Here is a 17,332-nt window from a genome sequence, read left to right as displayed (position 1 = left end):
GTAGTGGGCAAGAACAAAGCAGGCACTGAGCCAAACGGGCCGTGCTGGTGCTGGGTGCAGAGCAGCGGGTCAAGAACAAAGCGGGCCATTAGCCAGCTCTGGTCAGCTCTGCAGGTGTGTGTGGGAGCTTCAAGGCCACTTGCTGCTAGTTGTTTCAGCTAGCTCTGGTCAGCTCCGCATGGGTGGAGGAGTCTCAAGGTCACTTGTTGCTAGAAGCCAGCCTGGTATTGATCCAGCCATACAGTAAGTAGTTACATACTATTTGATCACCTTGAAGATGTACAAGTGTACGGGTGGAGTCTAGCCTGTCAATCAGGTCACACCCTGATGGTGACCCCTTGTGGACATGAGCTTTTCATAAAGAGGGTCCCGGGAACCACCCCTGGTCTTTCTACCTTCACCTTCAAGCTACCGAGATCTGCACAAGCCCGGTGACGCGGCCATTGCCATTGGATCCATGCAATCCCGTACCCACGGGCCTGGGATCGTCCTGCATTCGCCATCATTGCTTGTGGCTGCATGAGTCTGAAGAGGCATTTATGGACTGCTATCGGACTTATGGCAGAGTAGCAGACCTAGGAACTTGATCTGGCCTGGGCTGGGATGTTTTCTTCATAAATAATTACTTCTTGATATAAAGTTCTCTTTGACACATAAACGGATGCTTCTGGATTTGTTTCTCTAGTCAACCCAGTCCAACACAACTAGTAAAGCATGTCTACCTTTGGCATTATGCTCTTTTAAGATCTGTCCATGTGGGGTCAAATTGACAACAACCTAAAAGACTAGATCGGAAGTGTAGGGGCAGTAAGGTTTTATTAGTGAGGGAGGAACAACTCTAAAAAGAGGAATAACAATCGTTACACAACACTAAGAATGTAATCAAATGTTGGATGATTGTATGCTTTCCTGTCTATAATCTCAATAACAAAAAATGAAGCACTTTCTTTTAAAGGGAGATTTCAAGAGACATGGTATTTTTTTCTTTCTTAATGATCAATATAATTCTAAAAACAACAAAAAAGTAGAGCTTCTTTTTTTAATAACTATTTTAATATACCCAGAATGAAGCACAGAATGGCGCTGAATGTGAAATATGGAAGGTGGGTTGAAACCATGGGGAAAAGAGTGACAAGGTCCAACAGAAAGCTCATTAAAGTGCCAGAGGAAGACATCAAATGAAGAGTCACGATGGGGAGAGACGATTTGCTCAGAATTAACAAAGGATAGCTATCCTCAAAGGAGAGATAATAAATAAAATCCACAACTGGTAACACTATCAAACAATTATTTTTTAAATGATCATACAAGCAGCCAGAAAGAAAAGACAGCCCTTCTAAGGAAGCGATGCTTACATCGAGAACTGTTTTCTCATTAGCAACTGTGGAAGCAATGCAATTGGATAACATTTTTAAGGAAAAAGAAAAAGTAAGGAGCCCCAGGGCATAGTGGGAGCAACCACAAAGTCAGCATTGGACCCCACCAGTCTCTCTGAGGGAGAAAGATGAGACTGGGAACTCGGAACACCAAGGAGATCGCTGTATTCTGGGCGGCGGACACAGACTCTGTGTCAACGAATTGGGGTTTGGAACTTGGAGAAGGGAAAATACTATCACTTGTCGGTCAGTTTATTGTACTGCTGTGGCTTCCTTTTTGCTGGAATGCTGAAAAGCTATGACACGAGTCTTTCAAATACCAGTAGCACCACCCACAGTGAACAGGTTTCAGCAGAGCTTCCAGGTAAGACTGGGGAAAAGGTACAGGCAGACCACTTTTGAGAAATTAGCCAGCTGATGAAGAACAATGAAACAATGGGGAGCTGACAATGAGTCCAAGCAGAAAGAAAATGTTCTAGAACTGATCCCAGTGATGATCGTACAACTCTTTTATTGCGACTGAACTATGGGAGCAAACTATGTGCCAATAAAACTATGTTTTAAAAATAGTATTGGAACGCTGATACAAGGCAGAAGATGAGCCCCTCGCGCTTCTGGCCGAGAGGCACTAAACATGGCCGAGGACCAGCTGCCTCCTCAAAGTAGAGAAGCCACAATGATGGCACGCAGCTCACGTGGCATGACTCAAAATGAGAAGAAACAACTGGAACCACCCACCATTAATCAGAAGATGGGATGCAGGAAATTGGAAGTCATTAAAAACAAAATGGCACCTAGAGTGATCGATACCACATCCTACGCATTAGCGAGCCAAAATGAACTTGTATTGGTCACTTGGCTTACCATGCCAGGAATGACAAATTGAAAAGAAATCATCACACTCATCATTAAAATGAGCATTTTAAAAATCGATCCTAAATGCTGTGTTAATAGGATAATATCCATGCTCCTACAAGGAAAGCAGTTAATAGAGCCATCATTTACAAAGCTGCCTGTGACAGGATAGCACCTATATTGCTTCCATGTAAAGAAAGCAAAAATCCGAGCGAGTGAGACGGCTCAATGACACCTAACAGCAACAAACAGAACGCCAGTTCCCGTGTGCCCACCAAGCACCAAAGTCAGTACTGAGGACGTTAGACAATTCCCTCAGTGTCTGTGGTCAAACGTGATCAAATATCTCGTCCACGTGATTTGATAATCACTGGGGACAGAAATCAGAAGGTGAGAACAAAGAGGGAGGCTTGGCCGGTAGACAGCATGGCATTGGTGATCTAATCAACACTGGAGGTTGCTTGGCAGAACTTCGCAAGACCAACAATGTATCCATTGCACACACTCATTTCCTCCAAACTAAACCATGACTATACAATTCAATGTAGAGTTTGAATTTGAGTGGAGGGATGTATATATATGCCTTGCTAGATAGCATACACAGGAATAAAACGGACTATTATTTGTGAGATTAGATGTTGGAGAACTTCAATATCATCAGTCAAAAGAAGGTCAGGGGCCAACTATGGCAGAGACGATGATTGCTCATAGGTAAATTCAGGTCACATATTCTACAAGGAAACTACTTCATTCTTCCAGGTAAGTTCAGTGGAATCTAATCACTCAAAATTACTAGAAAGAAGAAAGCAAGGGGGCACACTGGCCAACTCATTTAATGAGTTTTGACACCAAGACTTAACCAAGATTAAAAAAAAAATACTCCAGTACAGCTCCTAAATATAGATGAAAAACTTTTAAAGAAATGTACTTTAAATGGGTGCCATATTCAAACTACCCCCCAAATGCTCACTTTTTCACCATCCATCGCTGGGCACCAGTAGGTCATTTGGACTGACAGCACTCCTAGGTCCAGCAGCACAAAGCATGCCTACCCCTGTGCCCCCTCACCACTGTTACCACGACTGAGCCCACTGTGGGAGTCAATGTGCCAATCCATCTCATCGGGGGTCTTCCTCTTTTTCACTGACCCTCTACCTTATCACACCTGATATCCTTTTCCAACACCCAAGAAAGTACCACTACCACCACCACCCACAAAAAACCCAGGATTTTTCCCCAAAGCTATGTATTTAAATTTTATTACAAAACAACGTTATCGCCTTCAAAGTGCTCTCCATCACACTAAACGCATTTGTGAAACCTGCGGTGCCATTCTTAGAAACATTTGTTAGATGGACGACAGTACCTCACTCCTTATTTTCCCACCTCTTCTCGTAGTCAAATCACTGTCCTTTCATGTCCCTCTTCACTCATGGAAACAAAAAGAGGTTACACAGAGCGAGGTCAGGTGAGTAAGGTACATGGGACAAGAGAGGCATGATGTTTTTTACCGAAAGAGACATGCTATATTTTGTCAAAAACTGGTGCACTGAGATGGCTGCGTGAACATCTGCCTCACATCAGGCCTTTTTGTTATACACTGTTAAGCAATTTTTTCAGAAACTCTAAATAGGAAGCTTGATTAACAGTCTGACATGGAGTAACGAACTCCAAATACACCATCCCCCTCACATCAAAAAAAAAGGAGACGCTGTGGATCTTTTATTTCACTTGATGAGGTTTTTTTGAGGGGGGCCAAGATGAGGACGGTATCTCCCACTGGCTTCACTGACGTTGGCTTTTGAGGTTGTAATAACAGCACCACGTCTCGTCACAGTAATGGCCTTGAGAAACAATAGCCTGAGTTGGATTGGAGCTGTTCTTTGAAAGCACAGCATGTTTCTACTGGATGCGCTTCCTGCTGGTCAGTCAGAGCCTGAGGCACAAACTTTGGCAACCCTTTTCATGCCGAGTCTTCCGTTAAAATGCACTGAACCAGGCTCCAAGATATTCCAGATCCTGTCTCCATCTCCAATGGTCCGTCGCTGGTCTTCAATCACAAGTGCATGACTTTTATCGACATTTCCGTCTGTTCAGGAAGTTGATGGACTTGCAGAAGGAGGTTTGACATCAATCGACATTTCACCCTTTTTGAAACGAGAAAACCACTTGTATACTTCAGTTTTTCCCATAGCACTGTGCTTGTGAGCTGTGTTTAACATCACAACAGTTTCAGCAGCATTTTTCCAGAGCAGAGAACAAAATTTGACAGCCTCACGCTGTTCTCGTAAATCGACCATCACCAAGAACAAAGTGCAAGCAAAACTGGTTTCACAAAAAAATTCCCTGAGACTAGAGAGAACCTTCCCAGGTGACGCTACTGGGTGCACTAACTCAGAGCGAATTGTTCAGCGATCACCTAGTGGGGGGGAAAACACACTATGAAAGTTCTCCCCAGCGGAGCTTATTCCGGTTTGTTTGGGGCACCCCTCGTAGATTGGAAACATGCTCAACATATGTAAAATCTTCGCCATCCTTCCTTCTGATTTACTGTCTTTGAAGTCAGGATGCAGTTCACAATCTAGTCAGACGGGCTGCTGCTTACACAAACATGAATGCAGCCCTTAAAATTCTAGTCAGCAAAACAGCTAAGGACCACCTGAGGAAGGAGTAGGAATCTCCGATGCTGTCGGAATGCCTTCTGCTCGTAGCTTCTGGGCGATCTGGAAAGTGCCAGCATCAATATGCAGCTGAGAGGAAAAGCCAGAGAAGACAGACTCTCTGAAAAGCTGTTGAGACCACGGACAACAAAGTGGGGAACCACCAACCTCGGCACACGGAACACCAACAGCGCTGTATTGCTTAAGAGTAACCCCCCGAACGTGCAGCATAAGGTTTGTTAATGCTTTAACAATGTATTGCTTATATTTCCCCTTGAATATACGCAAAAGGATATATGCTTTTTTTTTTGATATATGCTTTTAAAAGCCCATGGCTTAATCACTTTAGGTGAGGTCCTCATTTTTCCCCTCCCTCCCCGCTTCCCCTTCCCTCATGAGCCCTTGATAATTTATAAATTGGTATTTTGTCATATCTTGCCCTGTCCGACGTCTCCCTTCACCCATTTTTCTGTTGTCCGTCCCCCAGGGAGGAGGTCACATATAGTTCCTTGTAATCGGTTCCCTCTTTCCTACCCACTCTCCCTCTACCCTCCCTGTTTCGCCACTCACACCACTGGTTCTGTAGGGATCATCCACCCTGGATTCCCTGTATTTTCATTTCCTATCTGTACCAGTGTACATCCTCTGGTCTAGCCAGACTTGCAAGGTCGAATTTGAGTCATGGTAGTGGGAGCGGGGAGGAAACATTTAGGAACTAGAGGAAAGTTGTATTTCTCATCATTGTTACATCGCACCCTGACTGGCTCATCTCCTCCCCGAAACCCCGCTGCAAGGGGATCTCCAGTGGCCTCCTAATGGGCTTTAGATCTCCACTCCGCACTCCCCCCATCATTCACTATGGTAAGATAGGTGGGGTCTTGTAAGGGTAATTTGAGGAATCGGGCATTGTATCTGTCTACCAGGCGTGTGTTTTTTCTCTGTGGTACCCGGAATAATGCTGCAGCATACAGTTAAATGACGTGTTGGAAGACCCCAAATCGAAATTACCAGGAATTCAGAGCTCATTTAGCATTTGAAAAATTACAAAATTCCACCACATTACTAGCTTAAAGATGAAAAAACACACAAATTGAATATGTACAAAAAGAGTATCTTGAACGGTTAAAACCTTGTCACTTGATCTCCCCTTGTCACCTGATCTGATACACTTTGAGCTTAATCTGGTTTTTACTATTTTCTGTGTTTTCTTCATATTGGGATTGATCTCTGTTATATTTTGCCTTTGTTGGTAATCTTCTCGACTCTCTGCTGCGTGCTTTTCTATGTTTTCAGGATATGAAATCCAGGATGTGAATCTACAGCGACAGCTAGAATTGGGGTTGCTGGGGGGTATGGCAGGGGAGGTGGGGGTGGGGTGTAAGGAGGAGCTAATATCAAGGAGTTCAAGAAGGGAGAAAATGTTTTTAAACTGATTGTGGTAGGAATTACACAACATTGCGTCTTAGGATTAAAGTATGGAATGGTATGAAGTCTGGATTAGCTCCTAATAAAATGGTTTTGGGGAAAAAATAATGCTTAACATTTACAGAGCCTGCAAAAAATGTGTGGAAAAATGATACTATCTTTTCATTCCAGGTTTCCAACTTTTTGAAATTCCCACATATATTCACACTAACACGTCTTAGCAGAGTAGGAATAGAACCCTTCAAAAAATCTACCAAGAAATGTAGGGCAGACATTTAACTGAATGATTGTACATAAAAAGTTCTCCTTCTAAAGTCCAGAGTAGGATAAGTAGGCCTACTTCACCTGAACACTTCAGGTTCAGACAGAAAGAGAGAGCAAAGAAATGCAAACATGATGACTAGTAAGCAAGCAAAAGAACTACAGGTATTCAAAGATGATGACCTACCCCAGCAGTTCTCAACCCGTGGGTCGCGACCCCTTTGGGAGTCAAACGACCCTTTCACAGGGGTCGCCCGATTCATAACAGTACCAAAATTACAGTGATGAAGTAGCAATGACAATAATGTTATGGCTGGGGAAGGGGTCACCACCACATGAGGAACTGTATGAAAGGGTCACAGCATGAGGAAGGTTGAGAACCACTGATCCACCCAAAAGAATCTACAACTGAATGGAATTCTAGCACAGCTGCTAGAAATAAGAGTAATACATCATTGGCACGTCTATATTCCAGCCACAAGCCATTAAAAACACAATTAAAAACAAATTTTAAATAAACATAATAACAATAAAAGTCTATTACTTAATTAAAAATATATCTAACAAGTTATTGATTGAAAAGTATTACAGAAAAACTAAGTAAAAACCTATTGTTTCATGATTAGAAGCACTTAGTAAAGTTGTCAATAGACTTGTACCGACATGTCGTATAATTCTAAGCAAACCCCCTACAGAATTATGTATTACACTTGACAAAATTATTCTAAGAACTTAGATGAAAAACAAAAGAAACAAGAACAGCCATATACTGCCAAAGGCGAGGGAAAAAGGAGTATCTGAGACTCACCTTCTCCGCTATTGAGATTGAATGCAGAGACAGAGCAACTAGAATAGCCTGGTATCAGCACGAACAGACAGTGGGAACTGGCTGCTGTGCAAAGGCAAGCCCCTATTGATTGCAGCCGAGACTCCCGCAGGGCCGCTGGAACAAGATCCGACTGCAGTTACAGGATGCAGAGACAACTACCTGTTCATTTGCAGGGGGAAATTAAAATAAAGCTCTATTTCACATTCTATAAAAATATTCCCATATGGATTAAATATTTTTAGATAAGATATTACTTAAAAACTGTAGAAGATTATGAGGAGGCTTCATAAATGTTGTGGGAAATGAAACTGAAAGATACTGGGATTTTTCTGAGAATTTTGAAGACTCCTTATACACAGAGTATCTTTAAGATAAGTTCTATTCCTAGTTTATTAAGAGTTTTTTGGTGTGAATATATTGGCATTAAAATCTTTCCCAAGGGGAACCAATCACAATGATCTACATATAATGCCCAGGGGGATGGACGACAGAAAAGTGGGTGAAGGGACAGTGGTCAGTGTAAGACATGAAAATATATATATATAAATTATCAAGGGTTCATGAGTGTGTTAGACAGGGTTCTCTAGATAGATGTATAACATAAGAAATAAACAATTAATTAAATTATAAATCAGTACAAATGGCTCAGTGCAACTCACTCCAATGAGAGTTGTGAGACATTGGCAGTCCAAATCTTGAGGACCGCCAGGTTGTCCTCTGTAGAGCAATTCAGACTTTCCGGGCACAGGCAGCAAACAGCAAGGCAGGTCACCAACAGTCAGCCAGATGACAGGGTCCGACAGTCCCCAGCTCAAGAGATGTAAATTCCAATGATGTGGCGAAGCAGGTCTTGAAGGAATGTCAAATTACAGCGACACAATCCATGGGTGAGGTGTCCCACAGGTAGTGTAGCTTGCAAATGGAGGCACAGAACAAGAAAGGCAGCCGCACACTGCTCCGATGATCAAAGCGCGAGAGACAAGAAAGGCAAGGTTCGCCGGGCCATTTATCTCTCCGCCCTTCAATTAATCCCACATGTGTTTATCGGCCAGGTTGGCACAATAAACTAACTACCTCAATGAGGGAGAGAGGGTTGGGGGGAAATGAGCTGATACCAGGGGCTCAAGTAGAAAGAAAATGTTTTGAAAATGATGATGGCAACCTATGCACAAAAGAGGAGTTGAAAGCCTCCTCTTTCTACCTGGAAGCAGCTGGTGGTTTTGGGTTGCTGACCTTGTATTTAGCAGTTCAAGAGGTACCCAGTACACTACCAGGGCTCCTTACAAAGAGTGATGTGACCAACCTGATATAGATATAGATATTTGCAATATCTATAACTAAAGAATTAGCATCCAAAACATAAAAATTATCACAAATCAAGAAGAAAACAGAGAAATGGGCACACACACACACACCACACACACACAAAATCTCTAACAAGAATCCCTCTGGGAGCCAATCGCAAAAGTACAACTATTATATGAGACCACAGTTATAAACAGGGGTGGTGGTGGTAGTTAGATAAACTGGTGTCAGTTTGGGGCTTGAGAGGATTAAGAGTGAAGGGGTGGAGTTTAGTCTGTCAATCGGGTCATTGTCAATGATGCCTCTGGGTGGGCCTGGCCTTCTCTAGAGGATTCTGGAAACTGCTGTATTTTCCTCCTTGGAGGCGGGAGATTTTCTCTCTCTGCTCACTCCTTGAGAGACACTGTACTGACAGGACACATGGTGCTATGCTAATATAGCCCATGACCTCTGGAGCTGGAGAAGCCACGTGGAGAGCCCTGCCTGCACTGAGATGCTTCCAGCACCACTGGATCCACAAGGCTGCCCACCCACTGGCCTGTGATCTTCCTACATTCAGTGTCATTGCATGTATTTTGTGAGTCTGAAGAGGACTTTAAAGCTTGGTGTTGGACCGATGAGCTAATATCAAACTTATGGACTTGATCTGCACTGGGCTGGGATGTTTTCTCAATACTCAACTGTTCTTGTATATAAACCTTTCTTATTCACATATGAGTCTCCATGAATTTGTTTCTCTGGTCTACCAAGACTAACACAGGGGGAAAAGAGGAAGGCTTTCGTACCAAGGGAACAGATGTTGAAGATTGCCAAGGGGGAAAGAACAATTAGCTTTCTTCATTTCTTTAAATAAAGCAGCTGTGATCTGGATGAGAATTGCATTATATTTATAGTTTGCTTTGGGTAGTGTTAGCATTTTCACAATGTTAAGTATTCCTACACATGACCATGGGATAATTTTCCATTTATATGTCTCTTTTGGCTCCTTGAAATAGTGTTGTGCGGGTTCCTTTGGACAAGTCTTTTGTTTCTCTGCTTTGGTTTATTCCTACGTGTCACATCTTTTGTGTGGCTATTGTAAATAATATTATTTTCTTGACCTCTTGTTCAGACCTTTCGCCATTAGTGCATAGGAATACGATTGATATTTGTGTGTCAATGTTGTACCCTGTCACATAGCCTAATCTTTCTATATTTATAATTTTTTGAGTCTTTGGGTTTTCTGCATATAAAATCATATCACCTGCGAATAATGACAGATTTGCTTTTTTTGTTTTTTGTAATGTGAATCCTTTTGATTTCTTTTTGTTGTCGAATGGTTTTTGCATGGGTACACTGGTGAACGATGCAGGAAGCATCAAAAGAAAATGGATAGAGGGGGGAAAATGAGGAGCTGATGCCAAGGGCTCAAGTAGAAAGCAAACGTTTTGAGAATGATGATGGCAACAAAGGTACAAATGTGCTTGACACAATGGACATATGTATGGATTGTAATAAGAGTTGTAAAAGCCCCCAATACAATGGTTTAAAAAATAAATAAATAAAAGGGAAAGAACACACAGAGTCACTATACCAAAAAGAACTAATCAACATTCAGTTGTTTCAAAAAATAGCATACAAGCAAGAACCATTGGTACTGAAGGAAGGAGTTCAAGTTGCACTGAAAGTTTTACCCAAAACCAAGGTACCAGGAATTGGTGGATTATCAAGTGAAATATTTCAACAAGGTGACAAAACACTGGAAACACTTACTCATCTATTCCAAGAAGTTTGGAAGACAATGCTTGACCAACTAATTGGAAGAGCTCCATATTTGTACTCAATCCAAAGAAAGGTGACCCAACAGAATGCTCAAATTATAAAACAATATTTCTAATCTCAAATGCAAGTACACTTTTCTTGAAAAGCACCCAACAACACTTGCAGCAGTACATTGACAAGAAGGTGCCAGAGGTTCAGGCGGCATTCAGAAGAGGACCTGGAACAAGGGATATTATTGCTGATGTAGATGGATCTTAACTCAGAGCAGAGAATTCCAAAGGGATGTTTACTTGTGTTTTATTGACTATGCAAAGGCACTGAACTGTGTGGATCATAACAAACTATGGGTAGCCTTGAGAAGAAAGAATTCTAGAGCACCTCATTGTGTTCATGTGGAACCTGTATGTGGTAGTTATAGAATCATTTGTCAATTAGAGAGGATTAAGAGTGAAGGGGTGGAGTCTACCCTGCCCGTCAGGTCATAGGCATGAGACCACACATAGCCACACATGGGGCCTCTGTGTGGGCATGGCCTTCTCCTGAGGATTCTGGGAACTCCTGTATTCCTCTTTGGAGACGGGAAACTCTCCCCTCCACCGCCCTTTTCTCCTCACTCCCTGCAAGACATCCCTGTGGAGAAGACACATGGAGAGAGGCTGATGGAGCCAGAGCTCTGGAGCTGGAGCAGTCATGTGGAGACCCCTGCTAAAGCTGAGATGCTTACACCACCACTGGATCCACAAAACCTTCCACCCTCTGGCCTGTGATCTTCCTGCATTCAGCATCACTGAATGAGTTTTAGGAGTCTGAAGAGGACTTTTTAGATTGATATCGGACATATGGACTCATATCGGACTTATGGACTTGATCTGGACTGGGCTCGGATGTTTTCTCAATGTTCAACTGCTCTTGTATATAAAGCTCTTTCTTGTACACATATGCGTCTCTGTGGATTTGTTTCTGTAGTCTCTACCAGGACTGACGTAGATAAAGAGGCAGTCGTGTCAACAGAACACGGGAATACTGCCAGAAAGCTGTGCGTCAGGGTTGTATCCTCTCATCACACGTAAGCAATCTGTGTGCTGAGCACATCATCAGAGGAGCTGGATTATGTACAGAAGAACGTGGCATCGGGACTGGAGGAAAGGCTTTTAACCACCTGTGGTAATGCAGATGACAAGATACAGCAGTCCGTATGGATTACAACTTAGTGTAAAGAAAACCAAAATCCTCACACCTGGGCCAATAGGTAACATCATAAGTGGAGACAAATATTGAAGTTGTCAGCCCACATGGAAGAAGTACACCAGCCTATGCGATTACGAGGTGTCGAAGGGATCAGGTATCAGGCATCATCAGAACAAAAAAATCTTACCATAGTGAATGAGGGGGGGAGTGCGGAGTGGAGACCCAAAGCCCATTAATAGGCCACTGGAGATCCCCTTGCAGAGGGGTCTCGGGAAGGAGATGAGCCAGTCAGGGTGCGATGTAGCAACGATGAAAAATACAACTTTCCTCTAGTTCCTAAATGTTTCCTCCCTGCTGCCACTACCATGACTCGAATTCGACCTTGCAAGTCTGGCTAGACCAGAGGATGTACACTGGTACAGATAGGAACAGAAAATACAGGTAATCCAGGGCAGATGAGCCCTATAGGACTAGTGGTGTGAGTGATGATACTGGGAGTGTAGAGGGAGAGTGGGTAGGAAAGAGGGAACCGATTACAAGGAACTATATGTGACCTCCTCCCTGGGGGACGGACAACAGAAAAGTGGGTGAAGGGAGACGCCGGACAGGGCAAGATATGACAAAATAACAATTTATAAACTATCAAGGGCTTATGAGGGAGAGGGGAGCCCCTGGGAAGGGAGGGGAAAAATGAGGACCTAATGCCGGGGGGTTAAGTGGAGAGAAGATGTTTTGAGAATGATGTACAAATGCGCTTTACACAATTGATGTGTGTATGGATTGTGATAAGAGTTGTATGAGCCCCTAATAAAAAGTTTTGAAAAAAAATACAAATATTGAAGTTGTCAAGGATGTTTCCTTGAGGAGTAAATGTGCCTGACTCAAGAAGTCATGATGTTTCAATCACCTCATATGCACATGAAAGTTAGACACTGAATAAGACAGACTGAAGAAGAATCAATGTGTTGGAACCATGGGGGTTGGTGCAGAATATGGAGAATACAATGAACTGTCGAAAAAGAACAAACACATCTGTGTTAGAATGTTCCTTAGAAGCAAGGATGGTAAGGTTTCTTCTCACGTATCTGAGCATGTTCTCAAGAGAGACAGGTCCCTACAAAAGAACACCATGTTTGGTGGAGTAGAGAGGCAGCGGAAAAGAGGAAGATTCTGGACAAGATGGGTTGACACAGTGGCAACACCGATGTGCTCAAACATAAGCACATTTGCGAGGCTGGAGCAGGACCAGGTGGTGTTCTGTGCTGTTGTATGAGTCGGAACCACCTTGGTGGCACCCAACAACAACATCAGTGTTTCAGATTAAGACTTTCTACACAATGTCGAATAAGAGTAGTGTCTGGTTCCCACTCACGGTGGTAATGCGTTCAGTTTGTCTCTGTTGAGCGAGGTATTGGCCATAGTCTTTCAAACAGGTTCTTTATTTTATTGAGAATTTTTCTTTCTTTTTTTTTTAACAAACCCAAAATGTTAAGATTTTATTTACAAAGCGTCTTTGTTGTACGGAAAGTAAAACTGTGGTTACAATCCCAGTGTAACTGGCAGCCACGAATGGTTCAGACTCCCTGGGCACAGCCACTCGGGCTACAGCGGAGGCTCACACGGACACCGAGAACGTGTGCAATTGTGGTGGGGCGAAGTCCCCAGGCTTGGTGGGGGATTTCCAAGAGGGCCTCCACAGAGGAAGGTGGAATATCGCAGGAACTATTCTTTGGCTCTTTGGTGGGCAGGTGACTGGGGTTCTGAATCACAGTTACTTTTTAAAAAACTTAAACAGCTACCAAATCCTTATGAGCAGTTCTTTTTCTGCACGTTATTGGGGGCCTTACGCATCTTCTCCTTCATCATCTGTTTCTCTCTTCCGTTTTTCACCTTTACCGCTTTCCTCCTCCTCTCCATCTTCCTCCTCCTCTTCTCCATCTTGGCCAAACTCTTCTCCACATTCATCTTCATCGTCTTCCCCTTCTATATCTCGGTCTTCATCTTTGCCCCCTTCTTCATCAAAATACTCCTCGCCATCCTCATCTTCTCCTTCCGCCTCCTCATTCTCCTCCTCATCTACGCGGTCCACCTCAGCATCTGATCAGGGGCTTCCTGGGCCTCAAGGTCAGAGCCATCCAGGTAGGTCAGCTGGGGAAGGAGCTTAGAGACTCTCTCGGGAACGCTTCAAGTCGGTGACATCACAGTGAAACAGATCGACTTTTCAGACATTCCAATTTTTCCCAAGGTTCCAAGGTGCTGATGTCTTTCAGCTTAGTCGCACTTAAGTTGAGATGTGGGCGGTTTGGATGTTTCACCGGTAGCATGTGCAGACCACCGAATATTCTATGGCCACTGAGTGCAAGCTTGTTCAATTTCAGTAGTTTGGGGAAATCAAGCCTACAGTTAAGCCGAGGCACTCTGCGTTCACAAAGTCCGCTGTTACACCCTCGGGCTTCCCACCATTGATTGGCAGTTGTCCAGGGCGAGTTCTTGAACAGGTGCCGGGTTGGTTCCTCGGCTCCAGGTGGATCCTTCTCTCCACGGTTCCCACTTCCCCCCTCTTCAAATTTATCTTTCCGCGGCGGGGGCGGAGGGGGAGGCGTCCTGGCCTCCGAAGAGGTCTGCTCGCACAGCCGAGGCCGGGGCTCGGTCCTGTGGCGGGCAGCGGACAGCGGGCAGCGAGCAGAGCCCCGGGAGCCCAGTCGCTCAGGGGAGCGAAGAGGAGCCATGGCGGGAAAGGGGCTGCAGCGCAGCGCTGGGCTCGCGACTGCCGCCCCCGGCCGGCCGCAGGACTGCACTGGGGAATTTTTCTTTCTGTAACTACTTTTCTGCGTGTTTTTATCAGGGATGGGTGTCGCATATTGTCAAATGCTTTTTTGCATTTATTGATATGATCAAGTGGTTCTTACTCTTTGTTTTGTTTACATAATTGATTACATTCATTGATTTTCTAATGTTGAACCCTCCTTGTATACCTGGTATGAATCTCACTGGATCATGGCATATATATAAACTCTGTGTGTGTGTGTGTGTGTGTATGTGTGTGTGAATCTCACTGGATCATGGCATATATATAAACTGTGTGTGTGTGTGTGTGTGTGTGTGTGAATCTCACTGGATCATGGCATATATAAAAACTGTGTGTGTGAGTATGAATCTCACTGGTTCATGGCATATATATAAACTCTGTGTGTGTGTGTATGAATCATACGGGATCATGGCATATATATAAACTCTCTGTGTGTGTGTATATATATATAACTTATATAGCTGGATTTACCGACCAGGAATTTGTGGAGCACTGCTGCACCTGCATGCATGCACTCATCAGGGCATTGGTCTGTGGCGGCCGTGCCTGCTCTGGGCATCGTGCGATGCTGTGTGTTTGGAAAGTTGCTGTCCTTGTCTCGGTTCTGTAGCAGTCGGTGCAGAATTGGCATCATGGCTTCTCTGACTACTTCGTAGCATTTCTGGGGAAGCCATTGGTTCTGGGTGGTTTTTTGTTGTTGTTGTTGTTGTCATTGTTTGTTTTAGAAGTTTTTAAATACCCTGATCTATTTAAGACTAATTTTATTAGTAATTAAGAGAATTGAAATGAAGACTTCCAGGAGGCACAACTGGGTACTCACCAGACTAAGGGAATGTCAGAGTCTTACTATAAGAAGGGTGGGTAGGGCTGTGGATCAAACGAAGTCCTCACCAGACTAAGGGAATGTCAGAGTCTTACTATAAGAAGGGTGGGTAGGGCTGTGGATCAAACGAAGTCCACTGCCTTAGTTACCAAATGCTTTTAAAAAGAAGAAGAAGAAAGAAAAAAAGAAACTTCCCTGTCATCAGGTTAATTCTGACTCACAGCAACCCTATGCGCTGCTTGGTTCGTCAGCCCTTACAGCTACATGAGTCAGGAGAAGCCTCTGATCTGACATCAGCCCCATGGATTTGAAACGTGCCCATATCCTCGATATAAACTTCTCTGTACGTGGGCATATTTAACTTGCACTGGTTTTCCTTCTTTAGAGAATTCCACCTAAGACATTGGGTATGATTCATGGCCGTGGTCACTGGCACTCCCAGGTGACCGGGCATCTCTCAATCACTAATTACACACACAGACACGTTCCCTAAGAGCAAGCCTGCCCTTGCTGAGCTGAGCCCAAGCTCACTGGTATTGTGTCAAGTCACTGGGACCTCACGGGACAGGCGGCTGCTCTTCACCTTCATCGAAGCAGACAGCCTCACCTTTCTTCTACAGAAGCGAACCCCTCACTTTGTTGTTAGCAATCCAACGCATACCCCAGAGTACTACCTGGGCTCTTTGCTCATTGGAGTGGTAACTCTCTACCTGGGGGCAAAGCTGCCACATTGGTAATGTGATGCTGGTCTTAGTTGTCTAGAGAAACAAATCCAGTGATGCTCACCCATGTATAAGAAGGAACATCATGTCAAGAAATAAGGCACCCATCCCAGTACATCTCAAGCCCATAGTCTGATGCTAGTCTGTCAGTCCCTCTTTAGAGTTAGGCAGCCACACACACAGAGGGAAACTGGAAAGCAGAAAGATCCCAGGCTGATGACTCAGAGTCATGTGGATCCAAAGTGAGTGAAACTATGTCAGGGTGCCAACAACTCTCAGGGTTGGGTGGGCCACCCCTCAAGGCAGACCGAGGTCCAGCAAGCAGGAAGGTGGAAGAGAAGAGAGAGAGCAGTTTCCAGAGTCCCTCACGCTTATACAAAAGGCCACACCCCCAGAGAGATTTCATCACACAACAGCTTGATTGACAGGGCTGACCCCACCCCTAGCCATGAGTTGTCTAGTTGACATAAAATCATCCAATTACCACAAATATCAACGGTCAGAATAAACTCAAATGAACTTATGTCATGGCTCCAAGTGGAGTTAAGATTCCCACGATAAGCCACAGTCTTTCATAAACCAGTTGCTTTAGAAGTGAAGTTCTAAGGTGTCACGTAAAAGTGCAGAAGTGACTTTTACTGCCAGCGGTCCAGAATCAAGAAAGCTCCCACGTCCTTGGCAGAGTTCAGTCTATGGGTGCCCGGGCCACGGGGGAGTCTCCACAGCACTGACTGCCAACGCACCCTGACGGAGACAGCCAGGGACATCCGTCAGAGTTTACTTTAGCCAAATAGGATGAGGCAAGAAGACCAACTTGATCTTTCTGCTGACAGAATTGGCAGGTAGTGGTTAGAAACTTGGTTTCCAATAAAAATTAACTCACCCTTGTGCTAGAATAATTAACTATTTAAAGATCAAAAGGGCAGCATTTCCCCAAGGACAGAGTTCAGAGGGTTAGGAAAGAAAGAGGAATGGAAGCAGGAAACCGAGGAAGGAAACGGGATAAATGGTGGTGCCTTTATACGGACCGCAATGGATGAGTTGAATCAGAATGTGTATGACTTGTTGGATGTACAACTATGATCTGCTCTGTAAACCTTCACCTAACAAAATAAAAAATTCTTGTGTTTTTTTAAAATGCCTTTATCTGCATTTCTGAAGAAGCAAAAAAGCAACAAACTGGTTCCTGTGTTTTGACCAGTCAGTCAAAACTTCTTCTGCTTCTCCTTTTTAAAAATCATTTTACAGGCCTGTCTGGATAGGACAGGCTGGATGAACAATCTGGAGGAGAAAACAACGGGACTGACAGTTCCGGGGG

At 44.0% G+C, this 17,332-nt stretch overlaps 1 pseudogene; it reads right to left on the bottom strand.

Annotated features, from left to right (window-relative positions):
* Window positions 1–13,503: 13,503 nt before the first annotated feature.
* On the bottom strand, window positions 13,504–14,520 carry LOC101654632 (annotated as a pseudogene).
* Between the last annotated feature and the right edge of the window lie 2,812 nt (window positions 14,521–17,332).

Source organism: Echinops telfairi, unplaced genomic scaffold (assembly GCF_000313985.2).
Source record: "Echinops telfairi isolate 266 unplaced genomic scaffold, ASM31398v2 ScPeMD7_7409;HRSCAF=8447, whole genome shotgun sequence".
In the NCBI taxonomy this organism is placed as follows: domain Eukaryota; kingdom Metazoa; phylum Chordata; class Mammalia; order Afrosoricida; family Tenrecidae; genus Echinops; species Echinops telfairi.
Note: the sequence above shows the minus strand (reverse complement) of the source record. Positions and strands in the feature narration are given on the sequence as shown.